This window comes from Sinohyriopsis cumingii, chromosome 1 (assembly GCF_028554795.1).
Source record: "Sinohyriopsis cumingii isolate HCF-2022 chromosome 1, ASM2855479v2, whole genome shotgun sequence".
NCBI lineage: Eukaryota > Metazoa > Mollusca > Bivalvia > Unionida > Unionidae > Sinohyriopsis > Sinohyriopsis cumingii.
In genome coordinates, this window is record NC_142961.1 from 63197776 (window position 1) to 63212553 (window position 14778).

General features: G+C 34.5%; 1 protein-coding gene across 1 annotated transcript in view; it reads right to left on the reverse strand.

Moving 5' to 3' along the window:
- The window catches only part of LOC149806989 (plasminogen receptor (KT)-like), a 38137-nt gene extending 23364 nt beyond the window's left edge, over positions 1 to 14773 (reverse strand). Inside the window, exon 1 of the mRNA XM_089960436.1 lies at positions 14637 to 14773. The gene's annotated coding sequence lies outside the window, so the exon portion shown is untranslated. The remainder of the gene's footprint in view (positions 1 to 14636) is intronic.
- Positions 14774 to 14778: the final 5 nt, after the last annotated feature.

A 14778-nucleotide genomic window follows, 5' to 3' on the forward strand; every position in this document is an offset into this window, starting at 1 on the left:
GCAGAGAGCTTACACTTGGGGAAAGAAAGACTGATTTCAGAGTCCAAGATCAAGGTCACTGTGACAAAAAGAAAGTTGTTTTTGTACAATAACATTAGTTTTACATCACAGACCTTGACGAAAAATATGAGGATGGCTTCTACTTTGGGTAAGGAAGAAACACATTGGTTTCTGAATCCAAAAGTCTGTAACTATTTTTGTTGGCATAAATTTAAAGTACCATAACCAAAGCTTATGGAAGGCTTGCACTCAAAGAGTAGAAGAGATCTATTGATTTGGGGGTGAAAAAGTCAAAAGTCAAGATCATTATGGCTCAAAGAAGATTTTTTTTTTTTCTTACAGAATAAAAATTTTGTTGCAGCATAAGTTTCTTGACCAAACTTTGTGAATGTCTTAATCCCCAGAAGCCTATAAATTATGGCGTTTAAGAGTCAGAGATCACCATCAGTCATGGTAAGTCTAATTAGAAAATAATGGTTGAGCTCTAGATCACATACCTTGACCAAAGGTCAACACCACAGAAACCCTTTGGTCTATAATCTCTTAAATAAACCACAGTACCTACATCACGGATGATTAAACATGGCATGGGACAGGCATACAATGTGCTGCTCATGGTGCTCTTGTGAACTTTAAGTTAAAACAATAAACATTATTAAACTTATAACTGATAATTAACATGAAGAAACATACACAGCATTAATCATGGCTGTACTGATGGACATCTTGCATAAAGAGAATGGGTGTTTTTTGATACAGTAGACAACAATACTGTATGACATCATGCCATTACTTTGTATATTGCATGTGAATATTAAAAGATCTGTCAAGGGTCCTTAGGGGTCAAAATTCAGGATGTGCATGTCAGCATGATTTCTGTAGTGTCATGCTTGACAGATATGAATTAATTTCTTTGATTAATTATGAAAATATATTAAAAAGTATGATGTTTTATAACAACAACAGAAAACATTATACTTTGCTTCTTTGATTTTATTGATCTGAATTTTGCATTCACTATTAAGTAACCATATGGAGTAAAACATGAGAAAAGCTGGAAATAAAACCAGGAACAAATGCTGTTCAGCTCAACAATGATGCAAAATGCCAGATGGTCAGGTGTTACTTATCTGGCTTTGGTGGCATACACATGAACATGCCTCAAGCAGCTGTAAACTAATATATAAGGGGCAGGAGGCAAAACAAGTTGGCAGAGGAGCTGCATGGACTGGGGAAAAATGTCCTCCCCCAAAGGACATGTTACAAACAAGAGTGAAATCTGACATATAAACAAATTTATATATGCATGGGTAACACTAGCAAAAAATGTACTAAAAGACAAATCCTATCAAGTCTGATCAAAACTGGCCCAGAAGCTCTGGAGAAGCCAAAGACATGTTCATCATCTGATTGTTATAGAAGCTGCACTTTTGATAGAGAAGATGCCATACCAAGCACCATTTTGGTAAAGCATGTCCCAAAAAGCATTCTTATTCAGTTTCATCAAATTTGGCTCCATTGTTCTGGTAAAAATTACAGAGAAAGTTCACCAACTTGCAAAATCGGTCACAACATTGCTAACCTATGGAAGCTTATCAGCTCTGGGTACAATTTGAAAGTGCATATTCAAAGATACATTCTTAAAAGTTTGCTCAAATCTGTCTCAGCCATTCTAGAGAATGAAATTGTTTTCCACCTGACTGCCACAGAAGCCACAATTTTGCTGGGAATGTTACCTAAGATATATCTTTGACCAATCACATATGAAGGGAAGATCTTAGCTAGTTTGATCAAAACTGATTCTGCTGTTTTCCAATTGGTTGCTGGTGAAGTCACCTTGGAAAAAAACATTTGGTGGAACATGTCCTAAGGAATATTAATTAAATTGGATTAAAATTGACCCAGCAGTATCAGACAACTCTAAAAAGAGCAGATGTTGAAGGATGGATGGATGGATACAGGGACATAATAGAAGATTGTGTTACCTTTGAGTTTGGTTATGTATGATAAACATTTTGTATCTACCTTTACAAAATAAAAGAGATACCATTTCCTGTTCATCTCATTGGAAATGCCTACTGTCAAGCCTAGAACCTGAAGTGTCATGGACCAAGACTCTTGGCAACAAACTCTGCTTCAACTGATACCTTGGCTGGGGGAAATTAAACATTCAAAGTCCAGGTTGTATGAATGCTTTTAATTAATTTCGGTATATTCTTAGAGACTGGCCATTAGTTTTCTAAGAGGGGGACCTGGGGTTTTCTTTTGAACTGGGAAATTTGTTTTCTTTTACATTTAGAGAATTTTGTTCAACTATTATCATGGATATAATTAGTTCTTTTTTTCTATCAGACATAACCAAGAATATTTTGTTTTCAAACCATTTGAAGGCTGGACATTTTTAACAAAATCCCAGCCCCCACTCTCCACCTCAAGAAATTAAATGGAAGGTCCCTTTGTTCTTTGTCATTTAATATGTTGTCATGCTGCCTTTAAAATCCACATGAATTCCATCATGTGCAATGTCTTGCATTATCTGGGGAGAGTTGGGGTGTGTGGGTGAAGAGCATTTCTTACCACAAGAGCACTTGTTGCAAAAAAGGGCCTTTGTTGTGATTGATAATAATAATATTTATCAAATCAATATTTAGAAATGTTTGTGAGAATTTAATTAACATGAGTCTGCAATACAAAGTCTGACTTTTCAGTTTTCTGATAGTTTATTTTGCATAAATACACATATATAGTAAAGGAAGCTACTAGTTCTAGTACTGCTTGTATACCGCAGCTGCTGACATAACAGACTTTGGCCAAGTAAACAAATTGTGAAAACAATGACTAACATGTTCTTCCTGTTCAAAGATAACCGACTGTCCATTACGTTGTATGTATCATAAGCGCCATTCTCTCCATGTACTTGTTACATTTTACATGTACTGTAAGCACCATTCTCCCCATGTACTTGTTATATTTACAAGTACTGTAAGCACCATTCTCTCCATGTATTTGTTACATTTACATGTACTGTAAGCACCATCCCCCCATGTATTTGTTACATTTACATGTACTGTAAGCACCATTCTCTCTATGTACTTGTTACATTTACATGTACTTTAAGTACCATTCCCTCCATGTACTTGTTATATTTACATGTACTGTAAGCACCATTCTCTCCATGTACTTGTTACATTTACATGTACTGTAAGCACCATTCTCTCTATGTACTTGTTACATTTACATGTACTGTAAGTACCATTCCCTCCATGTACTTGTTACATATACATGTACTGTAAGCACCAATCTCTCCAAGTACTTGTTACATGTACTGTAAGCACCATTCCCTCCATGTGCTTGTTACATTTACATGTATTGTAAGCACCATTGCCTCCATGTACTTGTTATATTTACATGTACTGTAAGCACCATTCTCCCCATGTACTTGTTATATTTACATGTACTGTAAGCACCATTCTCTCCATGTACTTGTTACATTTACATGTACTGTAAGCATCATTCTCTCCATGTACTTGTTACATTTACATGTACTGTAAGCACCATTCTCTCCATGTAGTTGTTACATTTACATGCACTATAATTACCATTCTCTCTATGTACATGTTATATGTACTGTAAGCACCATTCTCTCCATGTACTTGTTACATTTTACATGTACTGTAAACACCATTGCCTCCATGTACTTGTTGTATTTACATATACCGTAAGCACCATTCTCTCTATGTACATGTTATATTTACATGTACTGTAAGCACCATTCTCTCCATGTACTTGTTATATTTACATGTACTGTAAGCACCATTCTCCCCATGTACTTGTTATATTTACATGTACTGTAAGCACCATTCTCTCCATGTACTTGTTACATTTACATGTACTGTAAGCATCATTCTCTCCATGTACTTGTTACATTTACATGTACTGTAAGCACCATTCTCTCCATGTAGTTGTTACATTTACATGCACTATAATTACCATTCTCTCTATGTACATGTTATATGTACTGTAAGCACCATTCTCTCCATGTACTTGTTACATTTTACATGTACTGTAAACACCATTCTCTCCATGTACTTGTTGTATTTACATATACCGTAAGCACCATTCTCTCTATGTACATGTTATATTTACATGTACTGTAAGCACCATTCTCTCCATGTACTTGTTATATTTACATGTACTGTAAACAACATTCTCTCCATGTACTTGTTATATTTACATGTACTGTAAGCACCAATCTCTCCATGTACATATTACATTTTACACATACTTACTGTAAGTACCATTCTCTCCATGTACTTGTTACATATGATATTACTGTAAGTACCATTCTCTCCATGTACTTGTTACATTTACATGTACTGTAAGCACCATTCTCTCCATGTACTTGTTACATTTACATCTACTGTAAGCACCATTCTCTCCATGTACTTGTTACATTTACATGTACTGTAAGCACCATTCTCTCCATGTACTTGTTACATTTACATGTACTGCAAGCACATTCTCTCCATGTACTTGCTACATTTACATGTACTGTAAGCACCATTCTCTCCATGTACTTGTTACATATGAATTTTACTATAAGTACCATTCTCTCCATGTACTTGTTACATTCACATGTACTGTAAGCACCAGTCTCTCCATGTACTTGTTACATTTACATGTACTGTAAGCACCATTCTCTCCATGTACTTGTTACATTTACATGTACTGTAAGCACCATTCTCTCCATGTACTTGTTACATTTACATGTACTGTAAGCACCATTCTCTCCATGTACTTGTTACATTTACATGTACTGCAAGCACATTCTCTCCATGTACTTGCTACATTTACATGTACTGTAAGCACCAATCTCTCCATGTACATATTACATTTTACATGTACTTACTGTAAGCACCATTCTCTCCATGTACTTGTTACATATGAATTTTACTATAAGTACCATTCTCTCCATGTACTTGTTACATTCACATGTACTGTAAGCACCAGTCTCTCCATGTACTTGTTACATTTACATGTACTGTAAGCACCATTCTCTCCATGTACTTGTTACATTTACATGTACTGTAAGCACCATTCTCTCCATGTACTTGTTACATTTACATGTACTGTAAGCACCATTCTCTCCATGTACTTGTTACATTTACATGTACTGTAAACACCATTCTCTCCATGTACTTGTTACATTCACATGTACTGTAAGCACCAGTCTCTCCATGTACTTGTTACATTTACATGTACTGTAAGCACCATTCCCTCCATGTACTTGTTACATTTACATGTACTGTAAACACCATTCTCTCCATGTACTTGTTACATTTACATGTATTGTAAGCACCATTCCCTCTATGTACTTCTTATATTTACATATACTGTAAGCACCAATCTCTCCATGTACATATTACATTTTACATGTACTGTAAGCACCATTCTCTCCATGTACTTGTTACATTTCCATGTACTGTAAGCACCATTCTCTCTATGTACATGTGATATGTACTGTAAGCACCATTCTCTCCATGTACTTGTTACATTTTACATGTACTGTAAACACCATTCTCTCCATGTACTTGTTATATTTACATGTACTGTAAGCACAATTCGCTGTGTACATGTTATATTTACATGTACTGTAAGCACCATTCTCTCCATGTACTTGTTATATTTTACATGTACTGTAAACACCATTCTCTCCATGTACTTGTTATATTTACATGTACTGTAAACACCATTCTCTCCATGTACTTGTTATATTTACATGTACTGTAAGCGCCAATCTCTCCATGTACATATTACATTTTACATGTACTTACTGCAAGCACCTTTCTCTCCATGTACTTGTTACATATGACATTTACTGTAAGTACCATTCTCTCCATGTACTTGTTACATTTACATGTACTGTAAGCACCATTCTCTCCATGTACTTGTTACGTTTACATGTACTGTAAGCACCATTCTCTCCATGTACTTGTTACATTTACATGTACTGTAAGCACCATTCCCTCCATGTACTTGTTACATTTACATGTACTGTAAGCACCATTCTCTCCATGTATTTGTTACGTTTACATGTACTGTAAGCACCATTCTCTCCATGTACTTGTTACATTTACATGTACTGTAAGCACCATTCCCTCCGTGTACTTGTTACATTTACATGTACTGTAAGCACCATTCTCTCCATGTACTTGTTACATTTACATGTACTGTAAACACCATTCTCTCCATGTACTTGTTATATTTACATGTACTGTACGCGCCAATCTCTAAATGTACTTGTTATATTTACATGTACTGTAAGCACCATTCTCTCTATGTACATGTTATATGTACTATAAGCACCATCCCTCCATGTACATATTACATTTTACATGTACTTACTGTAAGCACCATTTCTCTCCATGTACTTGCTACATATGACATTTACTGTAAGTACCATTCTCTCCATGTACTTGTTACATTACATGTACTGTAAGCACCATTCCTTCCATGTGTTTCTTACATTTACATGTACTGTAAGCACCATCCCTCCATGTACTTGTTACATTTACATGTACTGTAAGCACCATTCTCTCTATGTACTTGTAACATTTACATGTACTGTAAGTACCATTCCCTCCATGTACTTGTTACATTTACATGTACTGTAAACACCATTCCTTCCATGTGTTTCTTACATTTACATGTACTGTAAGCACCATTGCCTCCATGTACTTGTTACATTTACATGTACTGTAAGCACCATTCCTTCCATGTGTTTCTTACATTTACATGTACTGTAAGTACCATTCCCTCCATGTACTTGTTACATTTACATGTACTGTAAGCACCAATCACTCCAAGTACTTGTTACATGTACTGTAAGCACCATTCTCTCCATGTACTTGTTACATTTACATGTATTGTAAACACCATTGCCTCCATGTACTTGTTATATTTACATGTACTGTAAGCACCATTCTCCCCATGTACTTGTTATATTTACATGTACTGTAAGCATCATTCTCTCCATGTACTTGTTACATTTATATGTACTGTAAGCACCATTCTCTCCATGTACTTGTTACATTTACATGTACTGTAAGCACCATTCTCTCTATGTACATGTTATATGTACTGTAAGCACCATTCTCTCCATGTACTTGTTACATTTACATGTACTGTAAACACCATTCTCTCCATGTACTTGTTACATTTACATGTATTGTAAGCACCATTCCCTCTATGTACTTCTTATATTTACATATACTGTAAGCACCAATCTCTCCATGTACTTGTTACATTTACATGTACTGTAAGCACCATTCTCTCTATGTACATGTGATATGTACTGTAAGCACCATTCTCTCCATGTACTTGTTACATTTTACATGTACTGTAAACACCATTCTCTCCATGTACTTGTTACATTTACATGTACTGTAAGCACCATTCTCTCTATGTACATGTGATATGTACTGTAAGCACCATTCTCTCCATGTACTTGTTACATTTTACATGTACTGTAAACACCATTCTCTCCATGTACTTGTTATATTTACATGTACTGTAAGCACAATTCGCTGTGTACATGTTATATTTACATGTACTGTAAGCACCATTCTCTCCATGTACTTGTTATATTTTACATGTACTGTAAACACCATTCTCTCCATGTACTTGTTATATTTACATGTACTGTAAACACCATTCTCTCCATGTACTTGTTATATTTACATGTACTGTAAGCACCATTCTCTCCATGTACTTGTTACATTTACATGTACTGTAAACACCATTCTCTCCATGTACTTGTTACATTTACATGTATTGTAAGCACCATTCCCTCTATGTACTTCTTATATTTACATATACTGTAAGCACCAATCTCTCCATGTACATATTACATTTTACATGTACTGTAAGCACCATTCTCTCCATGTACATATTACATTTTACATGTACTTACTGTAAGCACCATTCTCTCCATGTACTTGTTACATTTTACATGTACTTACTGTACATGTTATATGTACTGTAAGCACCATTCTCTCCAGGTACTTGTTACATTTTACATGTACTGTAAACACCATTATCTCCATGTACTTGTTGTATTTACATGTACCGTAAGCACCATTCTCTCTATGTACATGTTATATTTACATGTACTGTAAGCACCATTCTCTCCATGTACTTGTTATATTTACATGTACTGTAAACACCATTCTCTCTATGTACTTGTTATATTTACATGTACTGTAAGCACCGTTCTCTATGTACTTGTTACATTTACATGTACTGTAAGCACCAGTCTCTCCATGTACATATTACATTTTACATGTACTTACTGTAAGTACCATTCTCTCCATGTACTTGTTACATATATTACTGTAAGTACCATTCTCTCCACGTACTTGTTACATTTACATGTAGTGTAAGCACCATTCTCTCCATGTACTTGTTACATTTACATGTACTGTAAGCACCATTCTCTCCAAGTACTTGTTACATTTACATGTACTGCAAGCACCATTCTCTCCATGTACTTGTTACATTTACATGTACTGTAAGCACCAATCTCTCCATGTACATATTACATTTTACATGTACTTACTGTAAGCACCATTCTCTCCATGTACTTGTTACATTTTACATGTACTTACCGTAAGCACCATTCTCTCCATCTACTTGTTACATTCACATGTACTGTAAGCACCAGTCTCTCCATGTACTTGTTACATTTACATGTACTGTAAGCACCATTCCCTCCATGTACTTGTTACATTACATGTACTGTAAGCACCATTCTCTCCATGTACTTGTTACATTTACATGTACTGTAAGCACCATTCTCCCCATGTACTTGTTACACTTACATGTACTGTAAGCACCATTCTCTCCATGTACTTGTTATATTTACATTTACATGTACTGTAAACACCATTCTCTCCATGTACTTGTTACATTTACATGTACTGTAAGCACCATTCCCTCCATGTACTTGTTACATTTACATGTATTGCAAGCACCATTCTCTCCATGTACTTGTTATATTTACATGTACTGTAAGCACCATTCTCTCTATGTACATGTTATATGTACTATAAGCACCATCCCTCCATGTACTTGTTACATTTTACATGTACTGTAAGCACCTTTCTCTCCATGTACTTGTTACATTTACATGTACTGTAAGCACCATTCTCTCCACGTACTTGTTACATTTACATGTATTGTAAGCATCAACCTCTCCAAGTACATATTAATTTTACATGTACTTACTGTGAGCACCATTCTCTCCATGTACTTGTTACATATGACATTTACTGTAAGTACCATTTTCTCCATGTACTTGTTACATTTTACATGTACTGTAAGCACCATTCTCTCCATGTACTTGTTACATTTACATGTACTGTAAACACCATTCTCTCCATGTACTTGTGACATTTACATGTACTCTAAACACCATTCTCTCCATGTACTTGTTACATTTACATGTACTGTAAGCACAAATATCTCCATGTATATATTACATTTTACATGTACTTACTGTAAGCACCATTCTCTCCATGTACTTGTTACATATGACATTTACTATAAGTACCATTTTCTCCATGTACTTGTTAGATTTTACATTTACTATAAGTACCGCTCTCTCCATGTACTTGTTACATTTACATGTACTGTAAGCACCATTCTCTCTATGTACATGTTACATTTACATGTACTGTAAGCACCATTCTCTCCATGTACTTGTTACATTTACATGTACTGTAAGCACCATTCTCTCCATGTACTTGTTACATTTACTTGTACTGTAAGCACCATTCTCTCCATGTACTTGTTATATTTACATGTACTGTAAGCACCAATCTCTCCATGTACATACACATACATATTACATTTTACATGAACATACTGTAAGCACCATTCTCTCCATGTACTTGTTACATATGACATTTACTATAAGTACCGATTTCTCTGTGTACTTGTTACATTTTACATTTACTATAAGTACCGATTTCTCCATGTACATGCTACATTTACATGTACTGTAAGCATCATTCTCTCCATGTACCTGCCACATGGGTTAATCCAATAAGAATATGGTCTGCATTTAATTAAGCAAGTGATTCAAGTTTGAAAATTAATTAAAACAACCATTTTAACTAGTGAGTCATATGGAAAATGACTTTATAGTGTTTATAAAGAAGCTAATTTTGTAATTAAAGAAGGCAGAGAAGTACATTGGATGGGGCAAAGGGGCAGGCATTGTGAGGAGAAAAGCCTCCTGCATAGCTTAAATACTAATAGGTCTAAAGTTTCTAAAGCAGAAGCAGGGATAAGGAAACCAGGCCCAGTGACAAAGCCCACCATAGGGAACAAAGTACAGTCTCAGCAGAAGCTACTGGGATAAGAAAACTAAGAAACATATATGGCAGAATAAAACAAAGAGCAACCCTGACTGAATCCTTCAAACTTTGTACACTTTACTGTTCTAGAATACTTATACCTTCTATGGAGGACATGGAAAAAATACAATACTGAAATATCAAAATATTTTCATTTCAGAAGGGGAGGGGGCACATTTAAGTCCTAACCAGCGAAATATATGCTGGGACCAGGCTAAGAGGTGTCTACATAAGTAAAGTTTCATGACAGTGTGTGTCAAAGAAAGTAAGCAAACTGCAAAATCTTAACTTCCAGTATTTTCTGCGTGTCATCTGACAGTTTATTTACAATGACCAAAACGTGTTTTTAATGCCAAAAATAATTTTGTAATGCCCTGTAACTTCAAGACAATGTTTTGACCTCCTTTTATTTAAGCACTTATGCATTTCCATAGAGTTTTAGCCATACAGTGAAATGACAATTGAGACTGAGAAATACCTATTTCAAAGTACAGGAATGACTTTCTTCTCATCAGAAACAGCCTCAATAAGCTACATGTGTCAAAAATTGGAGAAACCATGTTTCACTGTTCATTAGATAGGTCACACTTAATGAAATCTATATTACTAGATTGTAAAGAAAAATTGAATCATACAAATATCAGAAGAAAATGTCAATCTGTGCTGAAAAAGAAAGGCACTAAAGTTAAAGCCATCACCTAAGGCAGGCTCCTAGCATTTCTTCTTTTCATAATCAATGTCTTAAATGGATTAAATCTTCAGAAAATCGAACAGTTCTAGTACAAAAAATACCACCTGCTTTTCTGTAATTTTGCATCATTTTCATAGTTGAATTTTTCAATGCAGATGATATTTTATGTTTTATATATGTTTATGTTTTCACAGGTGCTTGTGCATGTGTTCCAGGCTTGATAATTTGAATTTTAAAATTACTTAATTATTTAGTGTCAAGCCAGATTCTTCACATCATGTTGTATATACTGTATATATTGTACATAACAGATAGAAGGCCTCAAGGTATATTAATTCTGTAACTAACTGAGTTACCTTCTCTAAATAAAGTCTTTATTATTATTATTATTATTATTAATATTTTCACCTCAATAGTTTTATTTTTCACTTCCACTGTTAGTAATACATGTACTAAAATGTACTGACAGTCAAATACCACTGAAGTCATGTTTTTCAATATGCATGCATTCTCTTGTGGACTGAAAAAAAACTAATGCCAATTTTCATTCTATAATGTATTACATAAAGTCTTGATTACTTTACCATACAAGTTAAGGGATTGCCTATTATTGTATGCATGGGTTTGGTTGCTTGTGCCTGGATGTCTTATTTTCTGATACTGAAAAATTTCAGAGCAATTTTGGACATAAAAAAGTAATTAATTTTTTACCGTTCAAAAAACATGAATATCATACAGCAACCATTGTAGCACAAAAAGCTGGGTGGTGTGATCTAATTTTGCCCACAGTAAGCTTCTGGGTTCAACATGCAACACTATCAGAGAAATTGAGCTAAAGCAACAAGAGTACTTGATTGCAGAAACCAGTTCTACTTTAGATTTCCTTTAAGACCCCAAAATCAACAGACTTCTTCCTACCCATAAGCATAAACCATCCACAGTGAATTTGACACAAAATCTAAAGGCTAATTTCTTACCCAAAATGAAAGCCATCTATAAAGTATGGTAAAGTATGTGATGCTGAAATAATGTTATTATACAGAAAGTAATGGTTTTGTCTCTGTTATAGTGACCTTGACATTTAAACATTTTGACTGGGAGACTTATAGGGTACTTCTTTACCCCATATGCAAACCATCCATAGTTTGGTAACCACAGATGATGATCTCAAGTCACTGTATGGAAACTATTTGTCTTCTTTCAGTCACAGTGGCCTTGACCTTTGACCTTTTGATACTGAAATCAATATTATACTTCTTTACCTCAAGTACAAGCCATCAACAAAGTCATGTTAACTGTAGATAGTGGAAAACTAATGTTAGTGGGAACAAGCCATATTTTTATACTTTGAATCACAATGACCAAGACTTTTGACCCTAAAATTTATAGAGTTCTTTCTAACACCAAGTGTAGCCATCCACAAAGTCTTGTAAGTGTAGATTGAGGACAACTTGAATTATAGTACAGAAACAAAATTAGTAACAGGTGGAAAACATAACATAATACACTCCACCTTGTGGTAAGCTTATAATACCTACCACTGATGTTTATGCTGCTGGGTTTGTCTTTGCAACCAGTGAATCCAGTAGGTTTCTATTATTATCCTATTTTCCTAATCTCTTTTTTTTTTTTAAAGTTAAGTGTGATTTCAGTCTGGAATATAGCTCTGAAAGGGTGGTGGAGATGGTGGGAGAGAAATGTTCCACCACTCAGCTTCGCTCCATTTTGTTAGCTTCCCAATCTGATCCATAAAGATTAATTCTAATACTCAATTTCTTTGTTTCTCCAACATAATGTAAACTGTATACCTTGCATGAAATTAGACTGGTCACATTTCATGTGTAGCATGCTATTGCCTGGGTTTGAATGTTTACCTTGACTTTGCATGAAAGTGTGTTAATCATTTTTTTCTTCTTTAAACAACTCACAGCTACAAATGTCTTAGGTTCACACTATAGTGAGTAGTCTAGCAACTATATTTAAGTATGTTCTATTACCTTTTTTCAGACACTCTTAGTCAAATGTACCTATATATCATTATGAATTGTTCATACAATGGTGATTCTGTATAAATTAAAAACATGAACATCAACCTAGCACTTTCCTTGCATGTGCAATATGTTCCTTGTCATTTTCATTTGATATCAACACTGCAAAAGAACATATTCTGACCAGATTCATATATTACAAACAGACATGTTTGTTTTTGATATTCCTGAAAAGTTCTTACATATTGGTTTTTTTTATCATAAGCTTCACCTTTTCTATTAGAAACCATTTTTCAACATCAGTGTTAGTCACTGGCAATTACTGGCTAATTTAGATGTGGAAAAACCAAATTTAAAAAGACTTATACTTCATTTGCCATATCTAACAACAAATATTGATAACTCTTACTGCTTATTCAGCAATGCAAGACAATTAGAGCAAACCAGTTAGTTCAAGCAATATTTATTCAAAAAACTTTACATGCAATTAAAAACAATGCACTATCCAGGGATTCATGTGAAAGCTGGAAGCTTATAAAAACCTGCATGTTTCTCCTGACTGGTTAAATAATTAATGTCCTATAAAAGTTCATGTGCTGTATTTGGGCTACTACTGCATTCAACATGATATATTATACATGATGTCAAATAGTTATTAATTATCTAAACTATGAAAGTCTAGGCTATAAATAGTTTGGATTAGGGTTACATTGCATAACTTGATGTTAAAATTTGTGACAACTTAATTGTCTTACAGACCACACTTGTCTGGAAAAATGAGCAGGTTCATGTTGGAAATTATGTGATCCCAAACCTCATACTGCCACTATTTTCAACCTATGCATGTGAGAGAAGAAAAAAAAAGATAATGTCTTAAATAGTATTTCACAAAATGATTTATTTTACAAAGTGAAAGAATTTAACATAGGTGAAAAATAATTAACAAAAATTTATGTAAAAAATAACCTAACATACATGTATGTAAAATAAGCCTTTATATCACACGCGTATGTATGTGCATTTCACATATGAAATCGTAAATTAAAAACGAAAGTGCTTGCCACACTCTCCAAAAAAAGCAGACAAGGCGAACCAACCTGGAACAGCTACACAAGCAGTCCTACAATGTAAGACATAGCACATGTTGGTTTTGTTTTAGTGACGCCCAAAACATAAATATCAGCGTCAAGGTCTTACATGTAGGACTACTACGAAAGTTGGGAACGATGATCGCATGGTACATACGATGCTAAGTCAATAAAGGAAACAACTACGATACAATCACATGTATTAATTTTATTACGACTGCTGATTTAGCTTATTCTATATTGAACAAGATCATTCTTCGAGCCCATAACAAGAGCTAAAACACAATTAGACAGCTTAGATCTACAATGTAAGACATAGCATGGGTGATGTGTCTTACGTTATAGGACTAAGACTAAGCTACGAATTCTTGCACTGTCGGCAGACAATTTAACACAAAATGCGTATTATTTTAAATAATATCTTATTTACAATACTATCAGATATACTAACATAAATTCAAACGCAAATGTTTTCTTGAATCCTGAAACCTCTGAACTCTAAATTTTCTGGTAAGAACGTTAACCTTGGAAAAGAAAGCAACCCTGAAAATGACTGACTGGTTTTAGAATAGTTTTACAGTATACTCAGCAGA